Raw genomic sequence first — 13,534 nt, 5'->3', positions numbered from 1 at the left:
ATTTTAAAAAGTGAAATGTAGTGAAGAAGCTGCGAAGGAGGAGTACGACGAAAGACGATAGTCGCCGAGGAAAACGCAAATCGCCATGATCTGTGAATCCGGAACTATGCGCACGCTCTCACAACGTGGCGCCACCCAATGGAGTGAGCTATGAGATTTCCAGAGCCACCGCGGTGGCTCTGGTACAGGGACACGCCCTCCACCTACAACGAGATTACTAAACACTACTATCTCAGCCGTAGAACCTACTTTGTTCCTCATCCGCGCCTCAACAGAGCTCAAGCATTAATGCTCCGTCTACTACAAACGAATACCTATCCGAATCCGTCGCTCTTACATAAAATCTATCCGGATACTTACACCAATGCTACCTGCCACGATTGTGGAGAAATAGCCACGTTAGACCATATGCTCAGGCAGAGTGCCCCGTCACGCTCTATCATCGCTAACAGCTCGGCCAGATGGGAGGCGGTTCTCCGCAGCCCTCGTCTGACTGGCCAACTCTGGGCTCTCCAGCAGGCCCACGACGCGGCCGAGAGGCTCGGCCTTCCGGTTCCCACGTGGGAGCGGCCCGCTTCATGAAGACTCACGATCTGCAGGACTTCATTAAAATGTTACCATACCATAACATACCATACCATACAATACCATACCGCGGTGGCATTGAGGGATTGCTGAAGGAAGCTTACACAGTTTTCGGCGCTCGGGCTTTCTTAATTTCTCGTATGGACCACTCAATTTGTTTTTTCTGTTTTCATTGACGATACCGAAACCTCTATTCTGCGCACCTTGTCTGCGACCCCCTTCACACCATTTTGCTTTTATCATCCTTGCTAGTCAAACATTCCAGGGAAATACCATGTTAAGGTTCCTGTGCCAACCTCTCCCTCTGCATTAAGGTCTTCTATAAAGCTGCACTCCGTCACCATTTGTCATTCAACCCCCGAGGATGGAGCCGTGTCGGGTACGAGATGCCAGGTTTAGTAAATCCTGCTGTTATATTTCATCGGCTACATATTAAGTTCATAATAAGACAACGCCTTCGTTCTCATCCTAGAGCCAAGTCAGATTAAGCTTCTCCGCGATACCTTAAATTTTATACATTTCTTCCGCTGGGAAGCGTTTGGATGATTAAATTTCCTGAAAGCAGCCCTTATGCGGCCTACAGGGGAACTATGTGCGCATCTTATGCGTTAATAGATCGGTAGGCAACGAGTGAAATTCTATGCAGCTTCGACTAACGACACGAGACACTCCAGCACATCTTGAGCATTGTAATTTATCGGTATTTTATCGAAGCTGACTCCACTCTTCGCCGACCGAAAGAGACGCACGAGCGCTTTTTGTTTTACTTCTTAAGTTTCATATTTCCCTTTAATCATCTGAAGTAGCAAGTCAGGCTTCTCGCTAACATTTCTAGCTCTTTTTAACCTATTTCCGTCTTTTAATGCGAAAGCACTATACGCCCCACGAAGCGGAAAATCCGGCGTCCGCTGTCATTATCCGACGGCACCAAAACCCACGTGACCAAGTGATGACGTCACGTTCCCGGTTCTGATCTAGCTGCGGCTCGCACTACGAAATCCAACGGTGAACAGCCACGACGTCGGACGAACACCGTGGCCCACTCCCAAAATTGGATTAAGGTGGATTAAGGTTAGTACAAATTATAGCAAGGTGGATTAAGGCGGAACTTTAAGGTGATTTACTTTGACAAGTCATAATGCTTTCGCATTCAAATCACTTAAGAATAAGTAAGTGAGCGTCCACTTTTTTTTAATAATTATCTGCAGACAGGCTATGATTTACCCAGGGCGCGCGACTGATTTGAACTCCCGTCTTCTCTCTCCTTCACTCACCCATCCCTATCGCCACGTGTAGGGTAGTAAACTGGGCAAAGTCTAGAGAACCACGCTACTTCAACTCCCCCCCCTCTCTCTCTCTCTTCCTGTCTACATATCTGCGGAACGCAAACGCGAGAAGTTATAAACTATCGTGCGATGCCGACTGCAAGCGTGGCCATGACAGACCCTGTACGGTACAATGCCACACTGGCATCGTGCGAGCGTAAAACCAATGCTGATGCAATGGCTAAGTGCGCAAGACTGGCCATTCGTGATTCGATATGAACGAATCGCGGCTTGCCCGCAGCTGCGAGTTAATCAACAGAGCTACTAAACTGGAGCACTCCGCAAAACATTCATTCATGTGTTAGTTCGTTCGTTTATTTGGCCCTTCCACGCTTTCACGAGCGGCTGGCTCACTAACCGACTGATTAACAGGTTTACTACGTCCACTACGCGAACGAAAAACGCCACGCCGTGCATGGACCCGGCTGTTAAGCGAATCGTAACGGCAGTTGTAGCTAAGCCGCGGTGCCGGCACCATAAAAAAAAAAAAAGAACAACGCAGAGACGGCGCAGAAGAATGCTAGAGCCGCTACACACCATGCCACATCCCTCGCCGCTGAGCAACCAGATGGGGGACGGGGCGGATAGTCGGTATAGGGAGAGAGAGAAGCTCAGGGAGGAAAAACGGCTGTTACGGGCGCCCGCACTACTACGGTACGCGTCTACAAGACGAAAGGCAAGCAGCAAGCAAGCAAGCAAAGAAAAGAAAAGGAAGAGAAAGGAAGGCTTCGCCTTCTCCTCCTTTTCCGTCGCAGGGCCCCATCAAGAGTCGAGGCATTTCCCCCAGGGTCCCGGCATTCCGCTCTCCGGAGTTAGGGGGGGAACAGGCGACGACGTCCACTGCGTCATTTACGTTTTTTTTTTCTTTCACCGAATAATAAAGAGCGTGAGCGCACCCCCACCGCTGCCACCACTACTATCGCCGAGACCACGTCGCCCAGAGGCGGAGGACCGAGCGCCGCAGCGGCCGTCGTCGGAGAAGCAGCACCACCATGAAGTGGGCGAGGGCGAAGAGCCGCAAGGAAAAGAAAGAAGAAATCAGCGCTGCGGACGGACACTGCCCGGGAGAAAGGAGTCCGAGCGGCCACGCGACGGAAGAGGAGGAGAGAAAAAAAACGATCACGTCACGACGAGGAGGAAAAGGCTATACGCGCTTCCTTAAGAATCAACTCCGTCGACCCGAGTGTCGTCGTTAGCTTTTTCTCCTTCCTCCCGCACTAGCTTGTGCACTGCTCTAACAACGAGCGAACAAGGGCGACACGGCGGCGGCAAACTCGCCCCCCCCCCCCCTATCCCAACCCTCTCCGTATAATTCTTCCCCCGGAGCCATTAAAAGCGCGACGTGGCGCGTTAAAAAATCTGTCCGCAGAGACGACGCTCGCCTCGTCCTTTCCTCCGAACCCTCCGCCACCCCCTCCCCCCCCCCCTCCGTACCCCCCGGCGCTTTCCTCTGCACAATCCTCCCATCTATTTGCTTTTCGCGCGCATTACCCGTGGCACAAGATGTCAAGCGAATAACACCACGGCACCGTCAAAACCGCAACCACACACGGAGGCGCATAGAGGAGGCATTTTCACGCGTCGCGTCGGGTTTGTCGGGGGTGTCGGACGGCTCACTTTAACGCACCATGCGATGAATGAGCAGTGGATAAATATCGGCCAAAAATGTGTTGTTTTGTATAGGTGGTTGACGATTTAAGCGGACACTCCACAGTTTGTACGTATTTCGACCGCAAGGGATACAGCACGGTTATCGCCAGTCGTGAAATGGATGACGCCCCGAAAGGCCGCGGGCAACGTCGAAATCGAAAGTACGTCGGAAAATGCGCTCCATGTGGTTGCGCTGCTTAGTGCATAGCGCGCTGACGCACAGACCCAGCGCAGAGATTTTCGGTTACGGTTTCCATCTTTCAATTCCGACGAACGCTAAGGTGCAAACATTAGATTTAGTGAATAATGTTGTCCTGATTGTACAAAAGAGAAACTTCAAAATCTACAGACTCTGGGCGATTGCTCCGGCTCTGGACTCATTTGCTACGACAGCAGTAGGCTTTCGCATCGGACACTGTCATGATGATGTCTAAAATACGGCGGCCAGGACGTTTTTACGGCTCCCAAATTGCTTCCGGCGCTTGCAGTGTACAAAAGCATCGCCTTCGAGATCGATTTCCGTAACTCCGAGGGAGCCGTCGCTCGGTGTGCGATTCGAGTGTCCAAATCGCACCTGCAGCGGTCAGCTTCCGGAGTTACGGAAGCAAATCTCAAAGGACATCCTCTTGAGCACTGCAAGCACCGGAAGCGATGTGGTCGCCGAAAACACGTCATCACCGCTACTTTTTAGGGGCGACCTGGCGCCGTTGGGCTGCGTTTCCTTTCATTAGTCATATCAGAGGAAGGATTCTGGTCATATATAGGGATAAGCTGACGGTGAGCAGTTGGCATAATGACGACGACGTCCTTCGACGTAACGGAAAGGACGAAAAACACTGCAAACACAGTTTCGAGCTCTTAGCTACTGCCGCAGTAAAAAAGGAGGCAACGAAAAATGAAAAGAAATCAAATACGAAAGCAGACAGGCCATGTCGATTCCTCATAGTGATCCATCAGTGTTCGCAGCAATAAATTGTGCGCAATTGAGGGCAGCAAGCTAAAATAATTCGGCGACGCCCTGAAGCGAGGAAGTGAAAGTGCGAACGCTTGAAGAACGCCGAAAAAGAAAAAAAGGGGTGGGAGGGAGCAAAAAGAGCGAGTATGTAACACCTTCGCTTATTTCGCCTCATCTTTGTGCCTTTCTCTTGACTAACCAATTATTGGCTAGACCCGTACAGGGCGTATCCGCCATGGATATCAACAGCTTCTCCACACCTGACACTGTATAGCCATCCAGAGAAAGACAAATGAGACACGTAAACTATTTCGATGTGGGTGAAAAGACAGAAGAGTGCCGTCTGCTGAGCAAGCAAAAAACGTATAGAGTAGCGACGTCGACCCGTCGACTACCTTAACTTTCTCCCTACTCCTTCTATTCGGGTCCTATTTGTTTTCGCTGAAGCGCGAAAGCATAAATGCTTGATCAGGTTGTGCATTAAGCGAGAGGAGGGCTTTGCGTTTCAGAAACTGCCCTTATCCGGCATTATCACTCACGCAATCGCGCCACTCGAGATGTGATGACGCAATATTTCAGCCTACAGTTTGCGCGACACAGAGCGTGCTGTCGGTTCCAAGCATGCACATCATGGGCGGCTATAGGCTTTTCGACGCCAAGGATGATGAAGCGCGGGACGCCGTAAATCATCATCATCATCATCATACTGTTTTATGTCCACTGCAGGACGAAGGCCTCTCTCTGTGATCTCCAATTGACCCTGTCCTGCGCCAACCGATTCCAACTAGCGCCCGCGAATTTCCTCATTTCATCGCTCCAGCTAGTTTTCTGCCGTCTTCGACTGCGTTTCCCTTCTCTTGGTACCCTATTCTGTAACCCTAATGGTACAACGGTTATATAACCGACGCATTACATGACCTGCCCAGCTCCATCTTCTTTTTTTTTTTTTTTTGATGTCGTAAAACGTCTACCCGATTTCTGAGAGATGACTAATCTGCTCTCGCGCTAGTTTAGGAACGTCCACATCCGTTGGATCTCCTGTTACGTAAATATATATCAACCGCGAATATCCGAAAGCGTTACTTCGCATACCCAAGATAGTGAGGTTGCTTCAGCACGACTGAGAGGTGTTAGGAAAAAAAAAAAAAAAAGAGGGAATTCTCGTACGGACAGTTCAGGAATTCTTGTTTGAATTAGTGTCAGTAGTGCAACTTTTTGACGCTTCTTTGTAGCGTTTTGGTCCTGCACGCATAGATTTGTTTTTCCTGCATAGTAGACTTTGCACTTATGCCACGTCTCACAGACGGATACACCGCACACATAACCGAAGCCAATGATCGCCCGAAAGAATGTTAGCATCGGTCATTGTCTGCAGATACGTACAATTATCATGCCACTACGTGCTCATAGCAGACCAGGCTTAGCCAGGCCAAGAATACACACACTGATGTTGTGTGTTAACAAGTTCATCGCGAATTTCCGGGAAAAAAAACTTGCATTGGAACACCAAGGCAGGAAGCTTGTTAAATTTCGGGAGTATTCCCTAAGCTACACCTGAGTGACGGGGTGTAAATACTGCGGATACTTTCATTCCTGGCATTACAGACGGCGCGTCATGCAGTCCCGTAGTTGGACACAGTCGTTCGAAGAAAAAAAATATCAGCGGCAATTTAGCGGTAGGTGCGGGGGAAATGCGTCAGCAGTACGTCGCACTTATTAGAAGTGCCGGATCCATGATTTAAACCATGTTCACCACATTGCAAAGTGTTTTTCAGGAGCTATATATATGTATATCACGTTACCCGACGCCTTTTTTTTTTTTTACACTTTTACGCTCCCAATAGCACTGCATTAAAATAAAATGTAACTTCGCAGACAAGCGATAGATTATGGTAAGACCAGGGTAACGGAGCCAAACGTGCGTAGAACGTTGACTGGAGCGATGAGAAAAAAAATGGGAGAACTGAGAACAATACTGAGGCACAGTCAGGGTAGCGGCGGACCGATTAATTCATGTCGTTTAAACGACCAAAAGCAACACTGGGCAGACGTCGTAACGGAGAGGGCTGCTGATAAATTTTGATCGCTTGGGGTTCTTTAACAGGCACACTAAATCTAAGCAGACGAGCGTTTTCGCATTCACGCCCAACTACATGGAGCCACCACCACCTGGCTTCGAACCCCATGACATCCTGCTTGACTGCGGAACGCTTTAAACACTCAGTTGAACGGGTGTCAAGGAAATTATCAAATAAGACAGCTTAGCGCGAACTTGGAGTAAGCACCAAGCCGACAGGGTGGCATTAAGGATTATATTAAAGGTAGGTATAGATGCGGGGAAGATTAGTTGTATTAAGGCAACAGAATAAGTGGAAGTGCATTAAAGAAACTGCGTACCAGTGTAAAAATTGGAGAGAGCAGTCAAAAGAAGAAGAGACCAGAGCCGAAAGACCTTTTGGCACATTCCTAATAGTGCATCGGAAAGTAACAACGAAAGTGATGGCAAACACAACTGGCCAAACAAATGATTCAGTTTTCCAGCTCGTAAATATGACTGTCGTCAGAAACATGAAGAATAGCGCACTAGCTCTGACGTAACACGAAAGCCGTTTACGAAAGACGTCCGTAAGCAAGGCTCACGTGGGTAATCACCAAGCGCAAAGAACACACAGAGGAGGATGAGAAACCGCCGCAGCGTCACGGACTAACCAACCATTAAAGCAAACGAACACTGGACAATGAGGCTTCTACTCCATACATCGTTGCAAAGGTCTCTCCAGTCTCTTCCTTTCGCTGCATGCTTCCCACGTGAGAAACAAAGAGGTAGAAGAGGAAGTTAAAGAGCGACGCGACCTTAAGTCATCCGCACGTGTAATGACGCAATGAACAGGTTCCCCGTTATTGTCCGCACGAGGTGCTACGAGAAAAAAAAAGGAGAGAGGACGGGAAGGGAGGGCACACGCTGCTTCGCCAGCCAGCGGGGCAGTACACAACAGAGGCAACGTTCCCAAACAACCGCTAAGCGAGGTCAAAGAACCGACAGGCCAAACATATACGACGCGCAGGCATCGGCGAGGAACGCAAACTACGAAACTGCGGCCCATCAGCGAAGGGAGACGAGCCTCCCCACCCCCACACCCCCTCCACGCCGAATCTCTCTCTCTCTCTCTCTCTACCGTTGCCACACACCAGCGCACATCGCTACAACCACCACCACCACTACTACCACCGTCGTCAGCATGGGCACCAACGAGAACGGACCGTCCGTCCGTCCGTCCCTCCGGGCTAGGGTGGCCGGCTATCCGGCGGGGCGACCACTCCGTGGGCGAGAGAGAGTCGCCGGAGCTTTCAAGTGCGCAGGCGAGACGAAGCATCGCTTCTGGAGGAACGACAACGAGAAAACACGCCAGCGCCTCCGAGCATGCGGCGCAATTACCTTTCGGGATGCTCCTTTTGAAACGCCAGCAGGCGCGCGCGGTGGTGGTGGTGGTGGACGGTTTGCGATTAATATCCTCATCCGCAGCACGACCCCACGGCGGCGGGAACCCCTGTTGCATGCGGCGCCGGCTCTGCATGCCGGCCGCTCGGAGGAAGAAGAGAGCACGCTGTAATGACCGCGCATTGAAGCCACCGTGATTGGCAAACCGCGAAAGTACGTATCTGCGGCTCCATCGCCCGGCTTGGAGGATGGCAACAACGCGCGCGCGCGCGCGCGCACGTCATCGCGAGGGAGAGACGGCACGGAGCATTGTCTCGCAGCGCATGCGTAAATGTACCGCTCGTCCGAGATGGATACGCGGAAGCTGGGTACGCTAACGACAGGTGCATGGTTTCTGTTGCACGCACGCGTACACCTGCGCCCTACAATCTCCCACAGAGTTATTGTATAAGCTACCAAAGATAGCACCATACACAGTAACTCTACCATCTTCTATCCCGCTCTCTCTCTCTCTCTACCATTTTCTATCCCGCTCTCTCTCTCTCTCTCTCTCTCTCTCTACCATCTTCCATCCCGCTCTCTCTCTCATCCACACACGCATGCGCCCTCCCGAGAAGCACTGCCAAATTTCGACGTACTGAAGCATTCGCCAGCTTCCACAATCGAACACCAGTTCTAACAGGAGCCATCACAAGGAAATGCGCAGAAAGTTCCAGAGGACGTAATAGCTCACAGAATAACGCTAAGACCGCCAACAGACAAATGCTATATATATATATATATTTATTTATTTATTTATTTATTTATCCTCGTGCGAACCCTTGGACATTGTAACGCACACTACTTTCAATCCCTTTCCAAGTTAACTCGGAAGCGGAACCCGCATATGAATGAAAGAATCAATATATTAAGTGAAAGTTGGGCCCTCTTTGAGTAAAGGTAAAAAAGTATAGTACTCTAATCTCTCCGTGGATGCATGTTTCCAGGCCGAAGGACCACAACTAACCGAAGCGAGGCACGAACCCTCGGAGCCGGTGGGGCGCGATTCCCTCGATGATAACGATTACGACGATGATAATGACCGTGGTGTGGATCGGTTGGGCTTATGCAGAGCAGGCCAACGGCAACTGCAAGCTGAAAAAAAAAAAGTGTATGTGTGTGTGTGTGTGGGGGGGGGGGGGGGGTCGTTTATGTCCAATGTCTGCCGGCGAGAGCGAATCTCGGAGGCCACGTTATATGTCTTCCAAAGAGCGCACTGCAACCGCGTGGTGGCGTGACGAGTGCCTTACAGCTACTTCCATTTTACTTCCAGCCCGGGGAGTGCGGGAACACGCTCCAGCGGAGCAGTTGTCGGAAATGTGGCGGTGTGGTTGCAGTAAAATTTAGGGCTGTCGTCGATACGTCGTAACCGCTCACCTGGCTCGTCATCAGAATTTTAGCCTCATTCGATTGCTTTAATTCTTAGGTGTGCGCGCCATTTCTGCGGCAAGTCGGCCGCGAGAGCGAAGTCACCGGGCAAATTCGGATGCATGCTGAATTCTGTGAAAGCAGTTTGAACGTATTCTTGTCCTCAGCTTTCGTCAAAACTGACACCAACTTGATCGAGGCCGTTGCGATCGTCACAGACTATGAAAAAAAAAGAAAAAGAAAAGAAAGAGAACCCGCGAAGTGGGTTTTGAATGCCGCGAGTTGACGTGAAAATCCAGGATACGGCATCGGCGCGCATACCAACCTGCACGACGCGATGTTACTCCTTCACCTTTGTGTTTAGGCTGAGATGTAGTGCCCTATATTGGCGAAATCTAGTCAAGTCTCTACAGCCAGTGGGGAATCGCCTAGCGTGAATGTCGTTCTACATTTGCTGTGTCTAAGCGAGTCTGTACACGAAGTTGGCAAACATGCAAGGAGAGCAATGGGTTATCAAGCAGCGCCTGTTCTAATCGTGTCCGTGCGATGTAGTCAATCCGTAGCTTTCAAGGCGCGACACAACATAAGCGGTTTTGTTCAACAAGGAACACGAGAAGATGCATAATTACTCTCTCCACGTACGTGATAACGGCGCTTTCAACATCAAACGCGACTAATTAAAAAAATATATTGGCTGCTCAAGTTCGTGGATACGAGCCGGCGACACCAACCGACTTGAAAAGCGACTACGTTCCCGAGTTGTCTCCGGGTTTGAAGACGGTATAGGCTGTAAACACGCCTGTCTCGCGCAACGAAACTGGAGTGCGCGGTCGGCTAAGTAAGTACAGCTTCAAGCAAGAAGTAATCACAATGTATAGCTTCCCACAGTATTCCGGGTGCCTCGAAGACGCGTGCGAAGCTATACACCCGAGCGGTTAACGAGGCTCCGCCCCCCTCCTACCCCCCCACCCCCCACCCCCCCAACACACACAGCGCCCGGCCTCACGCTCCGCTGCAGATATTTCGGTGAAAACAGGCGTTTCTCGAATTGTAAGGACCTCAGTGGACCCGTTCCTGAAGTTTATGAGCAGCGGACATCGTAAAGCGAAACAGAGCAGAATAAAATGCCTCGCTGGAGGAAAAAAAAGTAGAAGAAGGTGCAAAAGCACTTATCAACAGCTTACAGGGCATCTTGATACACGTACTTTCATATAAAGCGATTTCGTATAAGCGTCTACAGGGGATGCAACTAAGCACAGAACAGGACGTTGACGAGAAAAAAAAAGGTCGCTCACATGGCTTTCGAAGAAAATATTCATTCGCCTTCCCTGCACCTGCAGTTGCAGCGGCACAGTTACATGTAAGTCAACAACGTCGCACTATACTTACAGAACAGTATGACATGACAGTGACAAGAAATATGCGGAGATAGTGTAACGCTGAAAAGGAATTGTTACTGTGTATTATTCTATGCGTACAGGACCACCGGACAAGCCTTCTGCAGAAGTTTCGAACTTCGTAGTTCAATGGAACAGATGCATCAAAATTCCTCATAGCGATTTAGTCTTCAAAAGTCATCGCAGCTGAGAGCCTTCTGAATGCCAGGGGGTAAGTCAACATTTGTTACCCTGCAGCCATCTGAACAGAAAGGAACTTTTTCTTATAATCAGCGTTTTAATAGATACAGAGGTGGCCTACGCAACTATAACTGTAGAAAACAGGGAGAGAAACAAAGCAAGGCAGGGAGGTTAACCAGACAGAGGTTCGGTTGGCTACCCTGTACTGCGGAAAGGGAAATAGACAGAAGGAATATAGCAGGAGATAGTTATTTCGCATGGTAGAAGAGAAAGTGTGTGCACAAAGATATGCGGCCTCTCAGACCCAATAATTTAAGAATGTAATTACATCGCGCATGACTCGCTCCTATGATGGGCGAGGCTACGCATCTAAGACCTCAGCTTTGTAAAAGGCAGGACGTCCGATCGGGTTAACGCGTGCCGGCGATACTGACGTATAGGACTTAGTTCAGGTTTCGAAAGACAAGCGCTTAGACGAAGCCCAGGTATATAAAAAGGACATATACACAGAGCTGACTATAGCGACGTATGAGTTTATAGAGTACGAGTTTATATCAACCGCATGAACTTACACACATCGCGCTAGACATCGAGCTGTGTGTGCCGTTCTTATCCTCATGCTTCGTCTTAAGCGCTGGTCTTCTAAAATCTCAGCTATACGATATATTAACAGGACCAATTCCCTGCCTTATTGAATATAAGGTATAAGTGCGCGGCCACCATGGAGCTGGGTGCTTGATGTTCTCTACAGATCGTCACTGATGGCGCGATGGGGGAAACAAATTATTCCAACGAGGAAGGAAGAGAAACTTGTGAAAAGCTGCCATCAGCCGTGAACTACATGGCAGTGTTGCGTCGCACAGGAACGGGCAAGCGCGCTGGTCATTGTGGCCGCAGTAACAGATGAATGAAGGTGGCGCAAGCGACGATTTAAATGCTACGGAGTAGTCCAAGAATCCGCAGGATAATGGTTCGGGCGATAATAAAGGGCGTAGCGGCTTGGCCGAGTCCGCTCGTGATGGTGGCGCAAACATGAACTGCACGCCGTTATGTGCAAGTAACAGCCGGCAATACCGCGTTGGCCACTGAAAAGTAATATCAGGGCGTTCAAAAGCCGCCAGCACACCTTACCCTATTCGCCTGTTACAAGCACTGGTCGATTCAGAGGAGGGCCCTAAGTGTCATCCCCACCGTGACACGACCCCCGTCTCAATATGTACATACGCACCACTTCTCGTATTCTATGGCGGATCCGCCCCTATCCATCGGTTTGGTGGTTCAAAGCAGGTCTGCTGGTGCAGCAAGCATCCGAAGTGCCAAGAGTCCTATTACCGCTACGATAGCAGGAGCAGCTTCACATGTGTGGTCCTGGTGACTATAAGGCCCCATTCTCGCTTGTTTGGAATGGTGTACGTAACACAAGAGGCCGCGATACACCTTGATTAAACGGTCCCCAGTAATTTGCGGCATATGATCCCTCCCCTCCCCCTCCCTCCTGCATAGTATAATTCGGATACCGTTTTCGCTTCAGAAGAACTTCTCTTTGAATTGCGCATCCCACAGAAACAGAAAAAAAAATAAACTCGTTTCTGGGTTGTAGCCCATGCACTCTGCTTTCCACGAAAAGAGAGACGAGAGAAAATCAAGGCAGGGAGCTTAAGTAGAACGGAACATCCGGTTTGCTACCCTACACAAGGTGTAGGGGAGAGAGCTGCTTGCCACGGATAAATTGAGCACAGGTATAGCTAAGATATTTCAACAGAAAATGGACGTTAAATTTTTTTTTTTTCGTATGTGTGCTTACACAAACCATTGACAATAAACCAATAAACTTACAGAGCGACAGTCAACAGACGTACAATCACCCGCAAAAGATTACAAGACGCGGTATTTGCGAAAAAGCCAAATTTCCGCGAAGCCTTTGCAAGTAGCCTCTAATTAAAAGCTTTGATCCGTAATAGTTCTTGCGAACTACACTGTGATCCATCATCTTAGAAGCGCTACGCCTTAACAGAGCAGAAATCCGCATTCGTCGTGAAACCCGTGACCCGTGAACTTTTGCGGGTGACTGTACATCATAACCGCTCGTCGTACTTAGATGCTGCAGGGCGCTCACTCAATAAATCCGAATCACAACACATTCACAAGCTTTATGAGCTTGGGCCAATGAACCTCGACGATACACTCTTTCATTGACTCTTTGAGCAACATCCATTACCTCACAAACGAGAACCTTGCTTACCAATCCTACTTACCAATCTTGCTTGTAATGAACTATACACCGTGCTGAACTTAATAGTACTTGACTATTTCAATAACTTTACTCCCCTAAGAAGTTAATTTTCTGGCACAGAAATATGAGCATTCTCTTTTATAGATCCATCAGCGGAAACACCATGTGAGCTATCCAAAAGTGTCCAATCCGTTCAGCAAAAGTCTAGACGTCTGGTAATTAGAAATTCAGGCGAGTGCCGCATTTTGGCTCCAGCGCCGCAAATCTCTAAGATGCCGCCTGGAGAATTGCCAAGATAAACGTTCCAGCTTCGAACGTTCAATAACATACGCGTGTCACAGCGGCACGCAACGAAAACAACAC

General features: G+C 49.4%; 1 protein-coding gene across 3 annotated transcripts in view; it reads right to left on the bottom strand.

The window, feature by feature from the left end:
* The window catches only part of LOC126522826 (uncharacterized), a 307,678-nt gene that overhangs the window by 292,864 nt on the left and 1,280 nt on the right, over positions 1-13,534 (bottom strand). The window lies entirely within an intron of this gene.

The sequence above is a fragment of the Dermacentor andersoni genome, chromosome 6 (assembly GCF_023375885.2).
Source record: "Dermacentor andersoni chromosome 6, qqDerAnde1_hic_scaffold, whole genome shotgun sequence".
Classification (NCBI taxonomy): Eukaryota; Metazoa; Arthropoda; class Arachnida; order Ixodida; family Ixodidae; genus Dermacentor; species Dermacentor andersoni.
The sequence above is the reverse complement of the archived record's forward strand: the minus strand, read 5'-3'. Positions and strand labels throughout refer to the sequence as shown.